We start from the raw sequence: 22,494 nt of genomic DNA, 5'->3' as shown, positions 1-22,494 counted from the left end.
CAAATGCAATCTCAGTTTTGTAACTTATACTGCTTTTTCTGTTTGCCTTTTTTATTTTCCACAACCAGCTGGGGCTGAAGCAGTTTTACTTAGCACTTAGCATAGTCCACACTAATTCATGACCTTGAAGACAAAACAACTTCTCCCTTATCTCAGGGCTAAGCCGAATTTCAAATTAACCCGTTCCTAGACAAATTGCTCACACTGTAACAGAGGTTTTTCCTTATGATTAAAGCTCCACTGAGATATATGATCTTATCTAGATTGAAGGTACCTTCTAATGGGCATTGTTTAAATGAATTTTCACGCGTATACAAATTCCAATCATTTAAATACCTGCAGGTTTTAGGACCATAATGTACGTACATGTAATATGCTGGGGTACCCTTAGGGGGTAAGGTGGAATATTTAGACAGTCCCTTACCCATTTTCCACTCACACAGGAGAGACTCACAAGGAAAGGGGAGGGAAGATGGGTTCACACACTCCTAGACCCAGGCAGCTTCCTCGCCGGACTATGCCAGGCTGAGTCAGCCCACCGTGGGTCGGATCTCCTAAAGATCCACTAGTTACTGGGCTAGCCCGGTAACAGCCACTCACACTGGTGTACACACACACACACCAAGGCCTCTTTTTCTTCCTTTTTCTTTCTTTTTTTTTTAACCCTTTTTCAACCTTTTTATCTTTTTTTTTTTTTTTTTTTTTTAAACCATGATGCATCTTTACCTGGTCCGGACCAATACCATGAGGCGGTATGACAACCCCTCTTGAGGCGGTAAAACAAAACCCCTCAGCACCGGTGCATTCTAATGCATTTACCTATGCATTACCTTATGCATTACCTTATGCATTTCCTTGGCCAACTCAGCAGTTCCCAGTACTGCAATAAACTAAACTTATTGGGGCCTCTCCCCAATACCACTTTGCATCTGATCCTGCTGCACAGTCAATAAGTTCAGATGGCGTGAGCCCAACAGAGAGACAGACGTCCTCAGGGAAAATCCTCCTCCGATACCCCAATAGAGATTTCAAAAGGTCTCATACCTCTCATGTGGCGCCATGGGGTTCGAAGGGGAATGATCCGTAGTAGTTGTCTGTGGGTCCGTGGGCGTTGCCATCCCGGACGAGCCCCCAAATTGTCGAAGAAAAACTCAGTTCTCACTTTTTGTTTGGATGCAGCAAAATCAAATACTTTATTATTTCTCCAGTAATTACCATGGAGGGAGAGAGTGCCATAGGACACAGGGTCCTGGACAGGTCTCTCAACTGGTAAACAATCACAGCAAGCCTTTATACCTTTTACAGACAATTTCTAGCAATAATACAGACAGTAAAAAACAACAAATACATTTTGTTTATACATAAGCTTTCTGCTATCTCACTAGAAAAACAAGACTGCAAGACTGCACATTGCAAGGTCGTAATAACTTTCACACAATTCACTCTGTCTTACATTATCTTGCTTCCTCACGTCACCAGGGTCACAGTTAACCTAACTCATGCTAACTAACATTCATTAAGATCTCTTCAAAACCTTGTTAATTATTTACTGGCTTCCACACACTCTTTAAATATATCAGAGGGATAAATACCAGGGAAGGAGAGGAATTATTTCAGCTCAGTGCTAATGTGGACACGAGGACAAATGGATATAAATTGTCAGTCAGGAAATTCAGGCTTGAAATTAGACGAAGGTTTCTAACCATCAGGGGAGTGCAATACTGGAACAGCCTACCGAGGGAAACAGTGGGGGCGAAGGACCTCCACGACTTTAAGATTAAGCTAGATAAGTTTATGGAGGAGATGGTATGATAGGATAACGGGCTTAGTCAATAGGTCAATTAAGTGCCACACTGGTAAATAGTACAATGGGTCAATGATATGATATAACCTTTTTCCAGAGGGTATGGCTGGAGAGTCTTGCCCGCATGCTCGGGGTTCAGCTGACCGCCATATTTGGGGTCGGGAAGGAATTTTCCTCCAGGGAAGATTAGCAGTGGCCCTGGAGGTTTTTCGCCTTCCTCCGAAGCATGGGGCAGGGGTCGCTTGCTTAAGGAGTGGGTGGATCGGCTTATGTGGCCTGCATCTAGCAGGAGGTCAGACTAGATGATCATAATGGTCCCTTCTGATCTTGAATTCTATGATTCTATGATATTGCGCTGGAATCAAGTCGTCAATTTAGTCCAACCATCCGATTAATACAGCAGAAAAACCAACCCCTATAAATCCTGAAAGAGCAACCCAAGAAGGCAGGTGCACATTTAGTGATGCCGAAACCCCAATCAGAGATTTTGACCCAGGCCCTGCAACCCAGATTTACCCAGCTGAATATTTCAATACCGAAACCAAATCATTGCTGACATTTAACCCACAACCTCAACGCTAATTAGTTTTCTCCTTAGATTTCACTATTATGTAGCTAATACTTCTCTTCACCCTCTCGCCCCAAAATACATACAGACCTTAAGAGACACATTAGTAAACGAATTCAAACAGCTCTCGCTGAACAATACGTATCTGACCGCTCAATTCCTTGCAATGCTTGTACAGGTGAGGACCATGCATTCTGTCATTTCATAGGGCGGAGTTTTAAGGCTATTAAGATTTGGGGAACTATTCTTCCTAGCATCTTCCCATTGTAGATTTCAGAGGTGTTCACACCCTCACCGAGCCGCACTGTTACACCCCAATCGAATAGAAAGACTGGGAGTTCTCCAACTTCATAAAAAGAAAGACAAAAAATAGAAAAAGGAACAAAACGTTTCTAAGATAATAAGGGGTTGGATCTCTGCACCTCTCGGGCTTTGGATTCACCTGGAGTAGGAACTGTAGCTGCAGTTTAGCAACCAGGTACTGGCATAGATTTCCTTTCTCTCAAGTTCAGGGCGTGACCTATGTCTCATTCTCTCTGTCTCCCATCGGGTGATGGGACCATGAGTGAGAATGAGGAGGGGAAACCCCAGCAGGAAGATGCTGAGGAATTAGAACCACCTGTGCTCTATTTTCACAGACTTTGGACTCAGCATTCAAGTATCCTGCAGTCTGAACTTCACATCTGATACATTCCCTCATTGGCTACCATCGTTTGGCCAGCAGGGAAGTGCTCCTTGTCAACAAGGCAGCCAGATTGGGACCCGTAGGCATGGAATGGCTCTGAAGGAATCAGCTGTTTCTCTCTGTGCTTCATCTAACTTTGGAGCCAGATGGTAAAAAACAGTTGTGCCCAGTTTAATCATGGCATCCTTCAGGAGTGTGACCAATGCCACTTAACTAGGGTTCTAAAAACACCACAGCTTCCATCTCTGGGGTGAAAATCAACCACTAGTACCTGCAATTTCTACCTGAGCTCTTGTCAAATCTTTGACCTTCCTTGGAGTAATTTTACACTTCTCTGGCGTAGAATTCTTCACTAACCGCACAACAGATCAGTAGCGACAGTGAGGTACAACTCCCCCAACTGTGCCCTTTTATTTCTTTAATCTGGTGGCACAGATTTAAATTAGGGACTAAATTCAGGTGCAACTTAGAATCCCTGTAAGACAACAAATGTCAGGTCTCTATTAAAAATAGGTATCTTTCTGCAGCTACAGCACATTCAACACGTATTTCATTTTCTACACATTTGCAGCACCTTCCAGGGGTGAGCTGAAGAGAAATGTCACTTCCATGTTTCCCATCTCTACCTAGATAGGGATTGTATTTGCCAAATAATAGGCAACATGCAGCCAATGAGGAAGGAGATCTCTTCAGGAGCCACTTCCTGCAGGGCCTGGGCCACAACGGCTTTGGGAGCCCAATGCATGGGCACTTTGTTTAATTACAAGTTATTTACGAGGGAATCCTCTTCCCAGCCCTTTAGAAAAAAGATTGACCTAACCAACTGCACAACAGGGGGATTGGGATGGTGATGGGGAATCCCTCTGACTTACCCTATCTCCTTCTATTGTTACAGAGGGTAAAATGACATTTTCCCCTATCCCTGCCCTGTTCCTGCTCTTTGTTATAGTTCAATATAGTTTAAGTGTGGAAAATGGTAGTAAAAATATCTGCTCTCCAGCACAACCTGCAGCAACATCAGAGCAACGGGGAATGAAACAATTTGTTCCCAAAGGGGGAACTCGATGACTAACAATTGCTGTGAAATGGGGGAACAGTATAACCGTGATGCTCAGGGTTTGTTTAGACTAGGGAAAGTGATGGAGTTTAGGTCAGGTCAAGGGGGAAGCTAATGCCAACCCCTGCACCTGGGCTGCATCTGCTCTACAACTATATTTGTCTTTTTACACCAAGATCACTAACTTGAGCAGCCAACGCCATGTACAGCCCTAGTGGCTGTCAGGCACAGGTAGTTTTTGCCTCAGTGTAGCTTGTTGGGAATCAAACCTCTGTCCCACCTGGAGCTGATGGAGCTTGGCTGTTCTCAGTGGTAGCAGATGACAGAACAAGGAGCAATGGTCTCACGTTGCAGTGGGAGCCATCTAGGTTGGATATTAGGAAACTAATTTTGCTAAGGTGGTGGTGAAGCACTGGAATGGGTTACCTAGGGATGTGGTGGAATCTCCATCCTGAGAGATTTTTAAGGCCTGGCTTGACAAAGCCTGGCTGGGTTGATTTAGTTGGGGTTGGTCCTGATTTCAGCAGGAGAATGGACTAGATACCTCCTGAGGTCCCTTCCAACCCTGATATTCTATGGTTCTATGACATACACTCCTACGACTCAATAGAAAAGATCATAAGACTGACCCCAAAGAAGGGTGAGCTGGAAAAGGCAGAAGCAGACAACTCATCTGGAGGAGCTGAGCTGAGCTACTACGGTGAAGGTGGTGCAAAGATCACTATGTGGGAATTAGCAAATGTGATTTAAAAAAAAAAATCTTTGCTCAGCCCTAGTCAAGGCATTTATTACAGTTCTCTCTTACGTGGATTTTCTGATGCCTGATAAGGTGTGAGCTCCAATTGAAGCTTTTCCCACACTCAGAGCACGTGTAGGGCTTCTCTCCTGTGTGGATTCTACAATGTGTGATAAGGTGGGAGCGCTGACTGAAGCTTTTCCCACACTCAGAGCATCCATAAGGTTTCTCACCTGTGTGGATTCTCCTGTGTGTGATAAGGTGTGAGCTCCAATTGAAGCGTTTCCCGCACTCGGAGCATGTATAGGGCATCTCCCCTGTGTGGATTCTCTGATGTGATATGAGGGCTGAACTATCAGTGAAGCGTTTCCCGCACTCAAAGCATGTGTAGGGCGTCTCTCCTGTGTGGATTCTAAGATGTGTGATAAGGTGTGAGCGCCGACTAAAGCTTTTCCCACACTCAGAGCACGTGTAGGGTCTCTCTCCTGTGTGAATTCGCTGATGTGAGATGAGGGTTGAACTATCAATGAAGTGTTTCCCACACTCAGAACATCCATAAGGTTTCTCTCCAGTGTGGGTTCTCCAGTGTGTGATAAGGGTAGAGCTCTGACTGAAGCTTTTCCCGCACTCGGAGCACATGTAGGGTCTCTCTCCTCTGTGTATTCTCTGATGAGTGACAAGGTCTGAGCTCCCATTGAAGCTTTTCCCACACTCATGGCATGTGTAGCGTGTCTCTTCCAAGTTGATTCTCTCGTGTGGAATAAGGTCTGAGAGGCTACTTAAGTTTTCTTCTGACCTCTGCTGAGTCTCACAGGCTGTTTCTTTTTCTGGGAGTGCACAACTCCCGGAAACATTCCCTTTGGATCTTCCTGACAACGTTCCATGTGGTTCTACTTGCTCAGCATCTTCCTGCTGGGGTTTCTCCTCCTCATTCTCACTCACCAGCCCATCACCTGATGGGAGACAGAGAGAATCCAGACATAGGTCACTCCCTGCACCGGAGAGAAAGGAAATGTCAGAGAGAGGAATGGAAAAAGGGATGAACAAACCAAAATATGCGTGGGAGAGATCAAACCGACCAGGAGCTCGTTTTCCCCAAACCCTTCCCCAGAGGAGAGAGGAAAGGATCAGCTTTAGTCCGCATCTCACCAGAACACTCTGGGGAAAGCTACATTGGGCAGGGACCTGCTGCCACTTGTCAGAGTATAGGTGGGAAGCCATGAGTCACATCTGCCTAATTATTCCACATCTGCAGGGAACAATCCTGAACTTGGAGATCTCACAGGGTCTTTGTAGGGCATCCCAAATGTTTCCTGAATTCACAGACAGTTTTTGAGTTGGTTTAACGAATTCCCTACCTGTGAAGGCAGCTCTGGGGAGCACTTCTTTCTCAGAGCCCTGGAGATCTGGGACCCACGGCTCTTCCTCTCGTTCCAGCTGTGAGATCACATCAGGTTTGGAATCTGGAAGCCCTACTCCAGGCAAAGAAAACAAGGGAGGTCAGTGAAATTTGTGGGATACTTGTCACAAGGAATAGTCCATGGTTTTACCCCCAGCTCATTGTTAAGCAGTAACACCCCAAGGCCAGCTTCCCTTAGCTCAAAGTGGCAGGAGAGTTGTTAATCATATGCATTACCTTTGTGCCTAAGAACGAACTAACAGTGGGTCCCCATTGTGCTAGGCAAAGTACAACAGAGAATAGTACCTGGGCCATGCTCTGAAGAATTTACAGTCTAAATAGACCAGACAGACACAGAGTGGGGGAAGGGGTAGAACCCACTGTTAGAATAGAGATATTCAGGCCTGCCTGTAAAGCCTATAGTCTAAGAACTTAGGTGTATTTTTATCACTTAGCTAGTTACAGAGGTATAAAAACAAAGAGAAAAAATCACTGTCTGTATTTGTAAGGGCCTTCTCTTACTGTGACAGTCTGAGGCCTTGTTCTTAGGCTAAGCAGCAGAGGCAGCCATAAGCTGGGAAGCGAAGGGTCACATCCTCACATCCCAAACCAGTCACACTGAAAGAAGGTGCAATTGGGCTGTTAGGAAGACTATCCTGTCCTGATAGTGCCCATCACCACCAGATAAAGAAACAGATCTTAAGATGGTTAAAGAAAACTTAGTTCGACAGCAGCTGGTCTGGCAAGAAATCACTTCTCAATGGTTGTGAAACTCATTTCTGTATTGCTTTATATTTATGTCTCACAATTTTCCATTGTTAATCTGTCTGGTTCTCTAATTGTTTCTCTCTGCTGTATAATTAATTTTGCTAGGTGTAAGTTAATTAGGGTAGTGGGATGTAATTGGTTAGAGAATTATGTTACAATCTGTTAGAATTGGTTCATTAAATTTCAGTAAAACGATTGGTTAACGTATAGCTGAGAATATTACTCTATAAACAGGAGGGGGAAGGGAAATTGGAATCATGTTTGTTAACAGGGGGGAACGTGGAACAGGAACACAGGCAAGGCTCTGCCGCATCAGAGCTGGGAAGGAAACACTGGGGAACAGACTCTATGGGAGTATAGAGATAAGCCCGACTGGTGTGAAGGGCTTTGGAATATGCTTGCTTAGAAACTAACCCCAATAAACATGGCATTGTCTGCGCTTCGGACTTCTGGTCTTTTGCTGCTTGCTGTCTGCGTGACAAGAACCAGGGAAGCGGGAGGCCTCTAACATAACTGACATGACCTGATAACTAAGAGGTGAGCTTTTAAGGAAGATTTTAATACACGTTGGAAATGATCAGGGACTCCCATGAGCACTGATGAGGGGACCATGCAAAATATGCATTTAGATCCTTGTCTTGTTTTATATCCTTTCCCCATTAGGCACACTGTCATGGATCCATGGGATCTGTGCAATGCCTGGGCTTTTAAACAGTGCTTGGGAAGCCTCTGGCTTCAACACTCCTATTTCAACCTGTGAGCTCTGCCAGCAGGTCCAGCTGAACGACACTCCTGTTCAGAGACTATTCCTCAGTCAATGCACAGAGCAAGTTTTTGCTGTGGCACTGGGCAGACTGTTAAAACATAGCAGGGTTCATTAGTGAACCGAAACACAGCACTGGAAAGTCCTTAGATTAGCACAGGGAAGCAAAGAAGACAATATAGTCCATACTGGCCAATGCCCTTGAGCCAGGCTGCTGTAGAAAACGCTTTGGTTTCCTTTAACTGCACCTGTCCATTTGTCAGTAGAGCTCCCTGCGTCTGCGAGCCCAGTTATTCCTGCTCCCAAAAAATGTAACGAGCCCATGTGTGCTTCACTCAGCCAAGCGGAGATCCTCCCATGGACAGGTGACAATTATTCCCTTGTCTCTGTCGGGTATTCCACTGATCTAGGTTGGTCCCAGTCTGTCCTTAATGACCCATTCATATCACCCCATGACAGCTACGTGACAAAACACCTCATGTCTCCTGCTTTTTATAATCATAGCAATACCAACCACAGAGGGAAACTGAGGTGCGTATTGGCATCATACAAGTATCACCAAAATTCCCACCTCTCTCACACACACACACACACTGCTCACAGCCCCTGGAGAGAAAGCAACGCACAGGAACTGGACATTAGTCCAGTGAACACAGTGGAGGACAAGCTGCAATCCTCAAACCCTGGTGAAAAAGGAGAGGCATGCGAGTCCCTATCCAAGCACGTACCCGGGATGGCAAGCCGCGGGGGCTGCCCGGGTGGTCCCTGTGAGGGCGGCAGTCAGGCAGCATTCGGCGGCTTGTCTGCGGGAGGTCCGTTGGTCCCGTGGATTCTGCGCCAATTCGGCAACGGGTACATTATGTAGACTGATCCTTGCCTATGATTTCAGTTATAACTGTCTCCATTAAATCAAGTTTCTGTGTGTTCCACCAAATTTCATCTTCTCAATTAACTTTGAGTAGCCATGTACAAGGGCAAGTTGTGCCCCAATACGTAATCTTATAGGTGTAAAAATTGCACAGGCTACACTACCAGCCTGTGACATCATCAACAAAGTGCCCATTTGTGCCTGGGTAGGGGCCCTGCTACGGGAGGAAGGATGCAGCAAGGACTCAGGATCGGTGGCCGTGGTCTCTGTGCATAGAGATGGGGAGGGCGTAATGAGTGGGAGAGGGAGGTCAAGAGTTAAAATAATATTTGGGGAAAACATGTATATAAGTGAAACTGAACAGAAAGAAAACTGGAGTGTAGGCTCTAGAACAAGGCTTGGGTAGGGATTCAGGGTTAAAAGTCTGGGATCCCCCACAGCTCTGGATCCCCAAACCTCTCCTCCCTCCCACTGACCCACCCAGCCCACTTCCTGGGTGCCTTCCTCCACACTCCCCTCCCCTTCTTCCCTTTACTCTCAACTGGCATCACCTCCCGGCACCTTGGGAGCATCTTCTGTTCCTTCCTCGTCTCTCACAACCTCATCCCTCCTTTCTCCATCTTAACTCTAACCCTGCACACACCTTCCCCATGTCCAGGCACCACAGAATTAGCTACTCCCCCCCCTTCTCCTTCTCTCACATGGCTCTGTTCTCCTTTCACCTTTGGGCTCCTGAATGACAATGTTATACTCTCTTCTATCAAAAGAGGAGCTCATCTGACTGTCACACAAGCCCTGCATCGGTCACACACCTATTTACTCAATTTAGAATTCTACAGGAGGCATATTTTCCTCTTAAAATGAGGAAAAGGCATGAAACCTACAGTTATTAATGTAGCCAATAAGGATACATTAAATGAAATTTTAAAATGACTGATGACAAATGTCTAAAAATTATTCTAGTGGGTGGGAGATGAGGCAAAAAACGGGGGGCAAGGAAACTTGTCAAAACTTTTATGACAAATGAAGGTATAAAGTTATTACTGCTCAGGTTCTTTAGAGACCCCACAGCTTGTACTGACCAAGGTAACAGGACTCCTTACCCAGCGAGGTCACATTCTCATAGTTCTCCTGCATGACATCCCTGTAGAGGGCTCTCTGAGCGGGGTCCAGCAGAGCCCCCTCTCCCCTGGTGAAATACACAGCCACCTCCTCGAAGGTCACCGGCCCCTGAAAGAGCAAGAGTCCAACACTCGGTACCTGCTGCCCCACCCACAACCCCACACTCGTGGGGGAGAGGAGCCAATCAAATGGAAGCTCTGGGTGGCTCACAGGCAGAGTCCCACCCCCACCCCACTCAGAGCAGCCAGGAAACGCCAGGGGGAGGGGACGAAGCGAGAGCCCCTTGTCTCTCCCAGCAGATCCATCCCCCCCCACTAGCCACAGACGCACACAGGAGATGGAGGCCCTGGCAGGTGCAGGGAGAGCTCGCTGGCAGGGAGCCCAGCGCTGTTCTCATTGTGAAGAGCTGGACGGGGCCAGACTCAGTGGGGGGCAGATGACATGACAGTCCAGGGGGGCCTTGCGGAGGGGGTTCCTCCAGCAGGGGTGTCCTGTCTCTCCTCCCCCCACTTCTCTTCAGCTGTCTGCCCCTGCAGCTCTTCCTGCAGCCCTGCCCCCCCCCCCCCCCACTTGGAGCTGCCCCGGCCAAGCTGCTCCCAGGAGCCTCCTGTGCTGTGCCGGGGTGGGGGGTGGGGTGGCCCCACCCTCCTGCCTCTGTGCCCAGTCTCTGCTGAGCTGAGGTGGGGGGGACAAGATTCTGTGCTGCTGCCTCTGGGTCTGGAGTGGGAGCTGCTGGCATCTGCCACCGTGTGAATGAGCCTTCGGACTAGTGAGTGCCGCTGGGCTGGGAGTGACAGCGGGTGTGTCTCACACTCCCCCCCACACACACACACACTCACCCCACCACAGACACTTCAGTTACTGTTGTTACTTCCCTTTTACTTCCTGTCAATACGCACAAAGTACATGTAGTCTCTGTAATTTTATTCTTTCACATTCGGTCAGGATGGTATTTTAGCTTTAACTGGTCTGTGCATTTCATCGTTTTATTTCTGTGTTACGCTTAAAGTCAGTTCTCTGAATAACAAGTTCTAAAACGCCTCACCTGGCCTGGCTGGAGTAATTCTCATTATTACTGTTATTGCCGTATTGTGCTTTGTCATTCGTTATTTAAATGGTACTAGCAAATAAGAGACTGTACATTTTGCTTGTACTCACCTTAGCAGGGCTTGTTTGAAAAAAAATAGCTAAACTCAAAACTTCAGACACTGTGCAGATGAAGATCATTTATCTTCAGATTGTATTTTTAGTCTGTGACGAAGCAGGGAGTGGGGAGGATTGAGCTGGGGATGTTGCGGGGGAGTTTTACTGGGACTGTCAGCATTGGGGATGGGATATCAGGGTGTGACTTCACTTGAGGGGCAATAGCTGAGCATGTGACCTGAGCCCAGGAGGGGGATGGGCCCAGGTGACACCTTCTGCCCCCAGAAACTGGACAAAGGCTGGAGGAGGAGTCGGGGAGTGTGGCTGGAGGAGATGGCTGGAGGGGGTGGGGTTCAGTTTGGAGCTGGCTGGGGAAATGGAGCGAGGCCAGAACCGGGTCTGGCTCCCTACCCCCCAAGATGGACCTGACCAAGGGGTCCTGTTGTCTGTACCTACAAGCTCTGTTTGGGACTGTGTTCCTGTCGTCTAACAACCCTTCTGCTCTACTGGCTGGCTGAGAGTCACGGTAAATGGCAGGAAGTGGGGGAGGTGCAGGGCCCCGTCTCCCCCAAACTTCATGGTACAGTTATATCTGGAAAGTAACTTAAAATTTCTATGAAAATAAATGCGGTTCCAAGTATGATACTGATAGCAGTAATGGAGTCAAATGTTAGTGAGTCACATACATGATTGTGATCAGTAAACATAAATGCCAAAATAACTAGAAAAATAATTTCCTGTTCTTAATAAAGGAGAAAAAACCATAATCACGTATATAAAAGTAAGTAAATACGTTATCAGTAGAATGAAAATCAAATTGACTAAAATAGAGGAGATAATGGCAGTAACACAGAGTGTGTCTGTTTTTATCTCTACTAAAGATTGGGGGCAAAGTATCAAACTTGTGTTTCTGATACCTGCATCAAAGCTCCAGAACTGATACCTCAAGGCTTGGGATAGGGAATATCTTGCTGTATTATCTCCTGATTGTTCTAAATTTACTTTTAAGTGTAATACATGGCTGTAATTGGAGTCAGTATATATTTCTCTTTCTTTATATAACGATTAGTTACAGTGCTCCTGTCAGCAAATTTCTAAGTTATTTTCTGCAAAAAAACCTACAGTTTTCAGGTGCCTCAGTAGCCCCTGGGATCACAGTTAAAGTTGTCCCCACCCCAAAATCTGAAATGGCCCCTGGTGAGCCAGGAGCGGCCACAGGGCTGCAGGGTATCTGGGGCTCCAGCAAGATGCAGCCCCCGTGTGAGAGCGCAAAGCCCGGCTTGAGCTGCAGGCAGAGCGCCGGGCACCACAGGCCACAGCAGCAGTGTAGGAATAAGGGTGGGAACGGCAGCCAGTGATTTTAGTTTACTGTTCATTTATTGTGTGGTGTTATAAATAACTAACACGTTATGTCATATGGAATCACTGTGTGCTAAATAGAGAATCGATAGATCGGTCTGTAGCGAGAATAATCACGTATTAGGTATCTAAGAAAATAAGGTTGAAACACAAGGCCTGTAGGCTGAGACCTGCAAGATTTTAGCTTCGCTATTTTAGGCCTTGGAGCTAAGAAATGCTGACATAAGTAAATAACCGAGGAATAACCCGATGCCCTAAGATTACGGGAAAAGAGGTACCAAGTGGTAACAGGGTGAAAAATTAGCTGGAAGATTAATTTTAAATAAAAAATTCTGCAAAGGCACCTCTGTTTCCAAATGTGCCTTAACCACAGGACACAGGTTGTGCGTCAATGCTAATGAGGTATAATCAGAATCACATTATATAAAGGGGGTGCCCAGAACAGGAAAATTGAGCTCCCTGTGGGAAACTCCAGCAGGAACCATCCCTCTACTGACGATCAATCCATGAGAGACTCATCAGACCCTAATACTATTGTTCAGGATGTGAGTAGAACTAGAGTTGTAACTTTTGCACAGGTCTTTATAGAATTTCTGTGCGCTTGGGTCATCATAACCTTTATTAAAGTTACAGTTAAACTTGTAAAACTGACTAGACGTTGTGCTTGTCAATGTCTGTGTGGTCACTACCCTTGGTCTCTGTGTGTTCCTAGAGACTGTACATTTAAAGCAAGTAGCAGAGGCGACTTTCACTCTGTTAAGCTTGAAATTGCCACCACCAGAGCCGACCCCGCGGGGGTGAAATGCCACATTACAAATTGCACTTTACATAAAATCAAAGGCTGCACAATACACCACACACCAGGCCACCCTCACTTCTGCGCTGCTGCTGGCGGTGGCATGGCCTTCAGAGCTGGGCGCTCGGCCAGCAGCCGCTGCTGTGAGGCCGCCCTGCCAGTGCTGAATTTGTGCCAGGGCTGAGCTCTGGCGCCTCTTTCAATACAAACTATGCCCTAGAGGGAGGCATTGGGGTCTGGACATGATGGTGGGGAACCTGTGGGGGCCAGGGGGGATGGAGGGCACCAAAATACAAGTTCACCCAGGGCACCATTTTCTCTAAGCCCAGCCCTGGAGCCGGGTGTGGGGGAAGGGCACATCCCCTAAGGCCGTGGTTCTCAGTTAGGGGTCCCTGGACCTCTGGGGGGCTGCGAGCAGGTTTCAGGGGGGCCGCCAAGCAGGGCCCGTGTCAGACTCGCTTGGGCCCAGGGCAGAAAGCCCAAACCTCCCTGCCTGGGGCTGAAGCCTGGGGCCATGAGCCCTGCCACCAGGGGCTGAAGCCAAAGCTTGAGCAATTAGCTTTGCGGGGGGGCCTGTCACATGGGGCCCCAGGCAATTGCCCTGGTTGCCGCCCCCTAACGCCAGCCCTGGCTTTTATATGCAGAGAAACAGGCACATGCAGGGCCGTGGAGTTTTTATAGCACGTTGGGGGCCTTAGAAAGAAAAAGGTTAAGAACCCCCCCAAGCCTCCCTGGTGGGTGCCCCTCACATCTCACAGCAGCTGCTGGTTAATCAGGTCGGGTTCCAGCCCTGGGATTCTGGCCCATTTTCCTAGCCCCACCTAGGGGGGTTGTTTCCTGTCCCACAAATTAGAGCATTTCCACCTTCCAATCTCGTGGGTCTGTTCCTAGAATGGAAGCCGCATACTGAACAAGTCCCAACAGGTTTGCTACACCCTGGCCTCCTCCCATTCTCCACCCTGGGAATTTCCTGCCCCGCTCCAACCCCCAAACCAGACTGCCCAAACCTCCCTCCTCCGGTGCATTTGCTGTCCCTCCCCTCCAGCAGAAATCCACCAGCAACCCCCCAATAACCCCTACCTGAGCTGGCTCCACTGCAGCCATTTCCCTTCCCTGTCCCATGGGAGGACGGGATGAGCTGGAGCGAAACATGGACGACATCCTGCAGCCGGGCAGGGCGAGAAGGGCAGTTGTGGAGGTTTCAGAACAGGCTTTAGTTCATGTCACATCACGATTCCCCCAGGATCTTTCCCTGCAGAGACACAGCCTAAGCTCTGCCATGCTGGGAACATGCTCCAGCTCTTTATTGCAGGGGAGACCTGGCCCCTCCTGCCAGGCTAAGCCCACAGGGAGATTTTTCAGCCTCCCCAGTAATAAAGTCTCTGAACAAAATGCTGGAAAGGAGCAGAACCAAAGGGGCTGGGCCGGCTCCATAGTGACACTGGCTCCTCCCTTCCCCTCCTGTGCGGCCATGTCCTGTCGCTGGCAGAGATCGCCCCCCCCCCCCATTTCCCCCCCAGAGGCAGCTGTGTCTGCGGGCTCCCCCAGCCAGCACCTACTAACCCCCACCCATGTTGGGGAAGTGACACAGGACAGCAAATTCCCACCCACCCAAGGACAAATTGCTGCAGATAAACGGGCTGGGTTCACATCCCAAAGCTGAGGAGAATTGAAGAATTACAGAGAAAATAGGGAAAATGAGAGACGAGAGAGTCAATAACTTAAGGGAAAATGAGGGAATCTCCTTGGATTTTCTAGCCACATGTGGGGAGGGGAGAGAGAAGGGGAAGAACCAGAGAGAATTGTTCTCAGGTTTTGAGATGGAAAGAAACGGCACAAACAGGGAAAGGATGTGAGTAGCTCACCCCCGTGACCATAGGCATGTGCAGCACATTTCATTAGGGTGTGCACCCAGGGAGCCCTGCCCTAGCCCCACCCCATCCACTGCCTCCCCCTTCCTGCCCCCTGGCTGCCCCCCACAGAACCCCCAACCCCACCTGCTCCTTGTCCCCTGACTGCCCCCTCCTGGAACCCCACACTGTAACTGCCTCCCTAGGACCCTACCCCTACCTGTCCCCTGACCCTTATCCACACCCCACCCCAGACAGACCTACGGGACTCCCACGCCCCATCCAACCGCTCCCGCCCTGACAGGACCCCCACAACTCCCGACCCATCCAACTCCCTCGGCTCCCTGCCCCGAGCCCGCTCCACCCCTGAACCCTCAACCCATCCAACCCCTGCTCCTTATCCCCTGACCGCCCCTCCAGAGACCCCCACCCTCTAATCACCCCCAACTATCCAACCCCCCTCCCCACCTCCTGGCAGCTCTGTCTAGTGCCTGCTCCCACCCACACACTCAAAGTGGCGGAGGAGGTTCCCTCTCCTTCAGTGGGAAGGTTGCCTAGTGGTTAAGGCACAGGGCTCAGGTGTTCTGGGTTTGAGTCTCTGCTCTGCCACAGACTCCCTGCTTAGCCTTGGGAAAGTCACTTCACCTCGTTGTGCCCTAGATCCCACCTGCCCAAGGGGCCAACACTGACCCTGCCTCCTGGGCTAAATCCATTCATGGCTGGGTGATGGGGGGGAAATGGAGATACCAACATGGGGAGAGTTGGGCTGAATTTCTCCACAGCCAGAGAGTGAGAGCCAGCTCCACGGGGGGATGGGAGCGAGAGGGGCTCAGGCCAGCTCCACACAGAGGAAGGGGTCAGGGCTTCAGCCCTGCAACTTCTGGCACTAAGGTGGCTGGGGCTCCCGAGCCAGGGACTTCAGCCCCACGTCTTCTGTCAGGGTCCGGGGTTCTCCTCCCTGCTCCAGGGTGGCTCCTCTCCCCCCCCGCCCCGCCCATCGCAGCTCCGGACCTTCCCCCCCCCCACCCCAGCGTGGCTCCAGCCCAGTCCTGGGCTTCTCCTCCTCCCCACAGCTCGGCTCCCCGCCCGTATCTGGAGCTTCTCCTCCAACCTCCCCTGCCCCAGCCCAGCTGGGCTCCCCGGGGCACCCGCCGCTGCTGTGGCCGGAGCCGAGCCTGGCGGGCAGGGAGCAGCGATTCACGCGGGGGCCCTGGCAGAGCCCCCAGCCCGAGCGGGGCGAGGCGGGGCAGCCCCAGGGGAGTGGGGGGCTCTGCTGCTGCTGGCCCCGCCCCCCACCGACCCCTGGGGCTGTTTGGGGGGGGCTCACTCAGCCCCCCAGGAGCGGGGGGGCAGCCCCAGGGGAGCGGGGGGGGCTCTGCTGTTGCTGGCCCCGCCCCCCACCGACCCCTGGGGCTGTTTGGGGGGGGCTCACTCAGCCCCCCAGGAGCGGGGGGGGGAGCAGCGGAGCGGAGCCTGCCCAGCAAACAGCTGATCGCAGCTGCGCCCAGGCCGCCCCCGGGGAAAAGCTCCGCGGAGGAGGCGCCACAAGCTGCCGGCAGCGGGTCATTCCCGGGGGGGCCGAGCACCCGCCTGCAGCCGCCGCAGCCTCCCCCCATCCGGAGCCCCCACGGGAGGGGGGGAGCAGCCTCCCCAGCCGGGCTCAGGGCATTGGGGTGCCGGGGCTCCCCCCTTGCGCACGCCTGGGCCCGGGACACTCACACACACACTCTGCCCCGGGGCTCCCCTGGTGCCCAGAGACCGATCAACCCCCCGCCTGCCCCCCCGCCTGCAGCTCCGGCCTCTCCCCTCCCGCCCCGCCAGCCGCACCCCGGGGAGCCCCGGGCCCAGGCTCTGTCCCCACCTGGAGCCCAGCGGGGCCCGGGGCAGCTCCTGCTGCAGCTGAGAACAGCGGCTCCGCTCCGGCCCGGGCGGCTCCAGCGCTGCTGGCAGCACGTGGCCACCAGGGAGCAGCTGCTGAGCCCGGGCTCGTGCGTCACAATGTGCCAGAGCCCCGCCCCCAGGAGCTGCCCCGCCCCCGGGCTGTGCCAGAGCCCCGCCCCAGGAGCTGCCCTGCCCCGGGCTGTGCCAGAGCCCCGCCCCCAGGAGCTGCCCTGCCCCGGGCTGTGCCAGAGCCCCGCCCCAGGAGCTGCCCCGCCCCGGGCTGTGCCAGAGCCCCGCCCCAGGAGCTGCCCTGCCCCCGGCCTGTGCCAGAGCCCCACCCCAGGAGCTGCCCCGCCCCGGGCTGTGCCATAGCCCCGCCCCCAGGAGCTGCCCCGCCCCCAGCCTGTGCCACAACCCCGCCCCCAGGAGCTGCCCCGCCCCCGGGCTGTGCCAGAGCCCCACCCCCAGAAGCTGCCCCGCCCCCGGGCTGTGCCAGAGCCCCGCCCCAGAAGCTGCCCCGCCCCGGGCTGTGCCAGAGCCCCGCCCCCAGGAGCTGCCCCGCCCCCGGGCTGTGCCAGAGCCCCGCCCCCAGGAGCTGCCCCGCCCCCAGCCTGTGCCACAGCCCCGCCCCCAGGAGCTGCCCCCCCCTCTGGGATTTGTTCTCCTGCCTCCTACTTCCCAGCACCCCCCACCCGCAGCTGCTCCCTTCCTGTGTCTGCAAACACCCCCCGGGCGGGCTGCAGCGCTCGCTGGGGCTGGCTCCAGTGGCTGAAGTTGCCTCCATCTTTGCTCACCTGGGGCGGGAGGGATGAAGAGAGGAGATGGGCCCAGGGTGTGAAAGCAGAATCAGGGGGCAGGGAAAGAAGGACTCTTTGGAAAGGTGGGTTTTTTGCCGGGGGGGGGGAGGTGTGATCCAGATGGAGTCAGAAGAAGTTGGGCAGCAGAGGCTCAGGGAGATTGAGGGGAACCCCCTGGGTGTCCCAGTGTTGTCCAGGGATTGTACAGCACCTAGCACAATATGGGGTCCAAGAGCTGTAATTAGCTATTTTTACACCCAAGGCAAGAATATTAAATTGCGCCCCCCCCCCCGCTGTGCCACCCAGCCCCCTTGAAACACGCCCCCAGCACCACCCATCCCTGTGGAAACAAACCCTCCTTCCCCAGCGCCGCCCCCCCCCGAAACAGCTGTGGGCCAAAAAGGAAGGTTTGGGGGAGGGAGAAGAAATGGCCCCCATAGAGTGACCAGATCTCACCGTCACACCCCTCTTCACCCCCTAGCCTCCCGCTGGCCTGCTGCATCTCCTGCTAGTCAGTCCCCCACCCACCACTCCCCTCCTTTCACCTCCTCCCTCCCCTGCCAGAAACCCCCATGCCCGCCCCTAGAGCCCCTGCTGGCTCACTGCTCACCTCTGTGCCCACCTGCCATTTGCCCACCCGCTCCCCACTTGCCCCCTCAACCCCCCCAAGTATAAAGCCTCATTCAGAGACCCAGGGGGGGTCACTATATCACTGCACCCAGCAGTCAATCAGTGCAATACCAAAAATTAAACTACTGAAAATGGTGCCCCCCTCCAGCCACTGACGTTTTGGACTAGAAAGCTTTGCCCCAGACATCCCCTTCAGAAGACATCCCCAGATTGGCTGAGGGATACTGGTGTGACCTCACCTGGCAGCCCCCAAAGAAGGAATTGGGGGGACTAAATGGACAGGGCCCCTCTCTAGCTGAAGCCTGGCAAGGGAGGTACGTGGATCCCACCAGAAGTTAAAATGAAAAGTGAGGGAGGGGAGGCTCTGCTGGACCTGGGTAGCTCTAGATACAGCACCAGGCACGTAGGAGGATTTCCACTCCTGAACCATGGAAGCAGGAATTGACTTTTCCTTTCCAGGTTTAGCTAATGTTCAGAAAGGGAATCTAGCACCTGCCTTCCAGATTTGAACACCTCAACATTCAGGAGTGCTCCAGCTCAGTTTGGGCAGCTGTTTTCTTCCAAATCAAATATACTGATCCACTGTCATTTGCTGTAGAAAAAGTAGGATAAAATTGAGCAAGAAATGCTTCCCAGGGGTTATTAGGATTGGAATTGCTATTTTCAACAGCCATTGCCTTTTTGTTTGTTTTTGTTTTATTTGTTTAAAAGGAAGACAGTGATATTGCATTGGCAAATTCCCCATAGAAACAAAGAGTGGAACAAAAGAATAATAAAGGCACCTCAACTTTTCCTCATGTATGGAGGACAGTCTTACAATATGCATCCAGATCTCCTCCAATCACACAAGCTGAAAATTGTTCCACTTTACTGCAGCTCTGTAACCATATGGGAACCAGTCCTGTCTGTGTTCTGTGCACATCCAAAATCCCTGCTGAATGACCCACATGGGAGCAAGTTACCAGTGACCCAGGGCTGGGGTGGAAGAAGAGTGCAGGGGTATGTGTGTGTGGGGAGAGCCCAGGGCTGAGGTGGCAGGGAGGTGCAGGGGGGAGCCCAGGGGTGGGGTGGGGGAAGCCAAACAATTTTTTTGCTTGGGACAGCAAAAAATCTAGAGCCGGCCCTGCCTCCACGCACGTTGAGGTAGGTAGGAGCAGATCATTATTATCCCTACTCGAAAGAGGGAGAAGCTAAGGCTGAGAAAGGAGAATTGACTTGTCTTAGGTCACACAGCCAGACAAGTGGCAGAGTTGGGAATAGAACCCAAAGCCCTGATTTTCAAACTAACCATCGGATCTTGAATTTCAGACATTGAGTGACCTGAATAAAGTGCTCTCAGATATGCGCCAGACCAACAACAGTGCACAGGAATTATTCAGCAAGTATTTGAGGAGAACTGCAATGTTAGAGAGAATCATGAACTGCTCAGAAACCATTAATGCAGAGAAGCAGCAAAATTCATCAAACATAGAACTGGTTCTGACTTATTTCCTTGGTCTTAAAAGAGAACAAGGACCTGAGTCTCCTCCCTGTTAATAACCCCCTGCTCAGCCAATCAGGGTAGAGACTGAGGACGGGAGGCTGAGGGTTCTCACCAGAGAGCCCAAAGGATGGCCCAGGTCATTGGTGGGGATCACTGCCCGAGCACTATTTCAGCCCCACATTTTTGGGTGGAGCTCCGACAGTGGGAGCTGCAGAGCCCTCTCCCACAACACACACACACACGGTAGTGGGAGGGGAATAGGAGAAAGGACAAAAGAAGGAAGAGACGAAGAGAAAGGAGGGAGGCAGGGAGGAAAAGGTGAAACACAAAGGACAAACCCTAATGTCCCCAGTGATTCTAAGGGACAAAATCCCAGGTGCGGAATAAAATTCTGCCTCCTTAAGCTCGTGTTTTCCATGCCTAGAATTCAACTGTCACCAGCTGGATCAGACTGAACAGGTTTCAAACTTCCAGGAGGCTCTTACCTTGTAAACAGGGACTGCTGTTTTCAAGTAAAATCACTAAAAGGGAAGGAGAAAACTCGAAAGAGGTTCCTCCTGGCGCTCACGTCCGTGAACCCGAATACTCTCTCAGTCCTCAGAGAGAGACCTGGAGAAGGAGACTCGCTGAAGCAAAGCCACAGGGGTCTCTGAGGTTTCCCTGGCCCCTCGCCCCTGTCCTGCCTGGCTGATGTCAGCATCTCTCTGTGAGGTCACCACCTCCCCACCACCTTGGACCAATAGTCTCAGGTCCTGCAAAACGCCTTTGTGATGTCACTGCCACACCCCTCCCTTGCTGTGCCAATGTCCTGCCCCTGGCCAGGCACTTTGGAGGTTTGAGCTACTCCCTGTGGATCACCCCACTCAAGGAGTGTTCGTTCTAGGCAGCTGCTCCCAATGCTACACTCAGATTTTCAGAAATGAGTCAACTTTATGGCCAGAAGAGACCATTAGAGCATCTAATCTGACCCCCTGCGTATCACAGGCTTCCTGTATGACACAAGAGGTACTTTTGGGGCAAACACATTGCAGAAAGGCATCTAGTCTTCATGAAATGACATCAAGAGATGGAGAATCCACCACTTCCCTTGGTAGCTTGTTCCTGTGGTGAATCATCCTCGCTGTTGAATATTTGTGCCTTAGTTATAATATGAATTTGTCTCTTTTCACCTTCCAGCCACTGGGTCTTGTTATGCCTTTCTCTGCTCGATTCAAGAGCCCTTTAATACCCAGTCTTTTCTCTCCATTAAGACACTTCAACACTTCAATGAAGTCACCTTTCAATCTTCTTTTGATCAGCTAAACAGGTTGAGCTCTTTCAATAGGTCACTAGAAGGCATTTTTCTCCAGCCCTCAGAACATTTGGTGGATCTTTGCTGTCCCAAACTCTAATTTCACAACATCTTTTTCAAACGAGGACACCAAAACTGGAGGCAGTATTCCAGTATCAGTCTCTCTGATGCCATGTCACCTCTTGTGACGTTATTGACATAATCTGTAACTGTATAGATCACCGTTGCGACCACTGTTCTATATTTGCAGCCAATATTGTATAAAGGCTGTTGTGTAAGGGGTCTATGGAGAGATTCTGATTGGCTGATAATGATGCTCTCTCTAGATGTGTATCATTTTTGTAGTTGACGTTATGAATATTGGTTCTATGCTGCCCGTATTTCAAACTTGTGCTCTGCTTCTGGGAAACACCCCAGACAAGTTGGTGTCAGTTCTGCCTAGCCGGCTTAATGCAGGTTAGGCAAATGTGAGAACGACTACACTACAGAAACTCCATTACAGTGCACTGCCCTGCCCTGCCCTCAAATTCCCTGCACTTTGGTGGTGCTCACCCTGGCACACACTGGTGGGTGAACCTGGAGAAACTGGCAGCAGCTCTCTGATGGGTCAGCTGGAAGAGCAGAGGACTGGAGCCAGGGATCAGGAAGTCGTACTTACATCCCCCTTGTGACTCTAGCTTGAAGGGGAGTTTCTTTTTCTTCCCCTTGCTGAGAAGCAGCAAGAGAAGAAAGAAAGGTCCGGTGGGCCAACTGAGTGCAAAAGCCAATGCTGCCTTTTCCTGCAGTGAAGCCCAAAATGAGGGTCTTGCATTGAGTAAAGGCAGTGCTGTGCTTCCAGGAAAGAGCCCACTGCTGCAGGAAGAGGGATGAAACAGCCTGCTGAAACCTGGGATTGAACCAAGGACCTTTAGATCTTCAGTCTAATGCTCTCCCAACTGAGCTACTTCAGCACCTGCAGAGGCCTTTTTGGGCTACTGCTTCTCACCTTGAAGTTTATTCTCCATAAACCATCTCTCCAGTCAACAATGGCCAATGCAAGACAGACATCGCTTGCTATTTTAGCCCTTGGAAACATCATCAACTAGTCTCTGGATCTCTTGAATGCTGCGCTTCAGTTCATGGGGGAAAGGCGAGCGAAGCGACCTTTGAACAAAGGGTCTGGGGTTAACATCCTAACACTGTCTGTCTCCAACTGTAACACTATTTAATACCGGCCCACCCTGTGCTGGTGACAGTTCCATTTCTAGATGTTAGTACATTTCAGTTACTGTCAAAATTAAAAGTTTCTATATGCTTAAAAGAAATTATTTTTTTCATTTGCTTATATATGGCATGAATAAATACAGATTTACACATCCTAGCATGAACATTTATTGTCTTATATGATAGAGAAAATCATGCATCCAGATTGTGCATCGAAATCATGAAATGAGCTACAAATGCAATAAAAATAAGGTATTCAATGGTTTAACATATGGAGTGGGGGGGGGCACT

General features: G+C 50.9%; 1 non-coding gene across 1 annotated transcript; it reads right to left on the bottom strand.

The window, feature by feature from the left end:
• Positions 1-21,877: 21,877 nt before the first annotated feature.
• TRNAF-GAA lies at positions 21,878-21,950 on the bottom strand. Its single transcript has one exon. It is a non-coding gene; the product is annotated as a tRNA-Phe (tRNA).
• Positions 21,951-22,494: the final 544 nt, after the last annotated feature.

The sequence above is a fragment of the Mauremys reevesii genome, linkage group 14 (assembly GCF_016161935.1).
Source record: "Mauremys reevesii isolate NIE-2019 linkage group 14, ASM1616193v1, whole genome shotgun sequence".
Classification (NCBI taxonomy): Eukaryota; Metazoa; Chordata; order Testudines; family Geoemydidae; genus Mauremys; species Mauremys reevesii.
The sequence above is the reverse complement of the archived record's forward strand: the minus strand, read 5'-3'. Positions and strand labels throughout refer to the sequence as shown.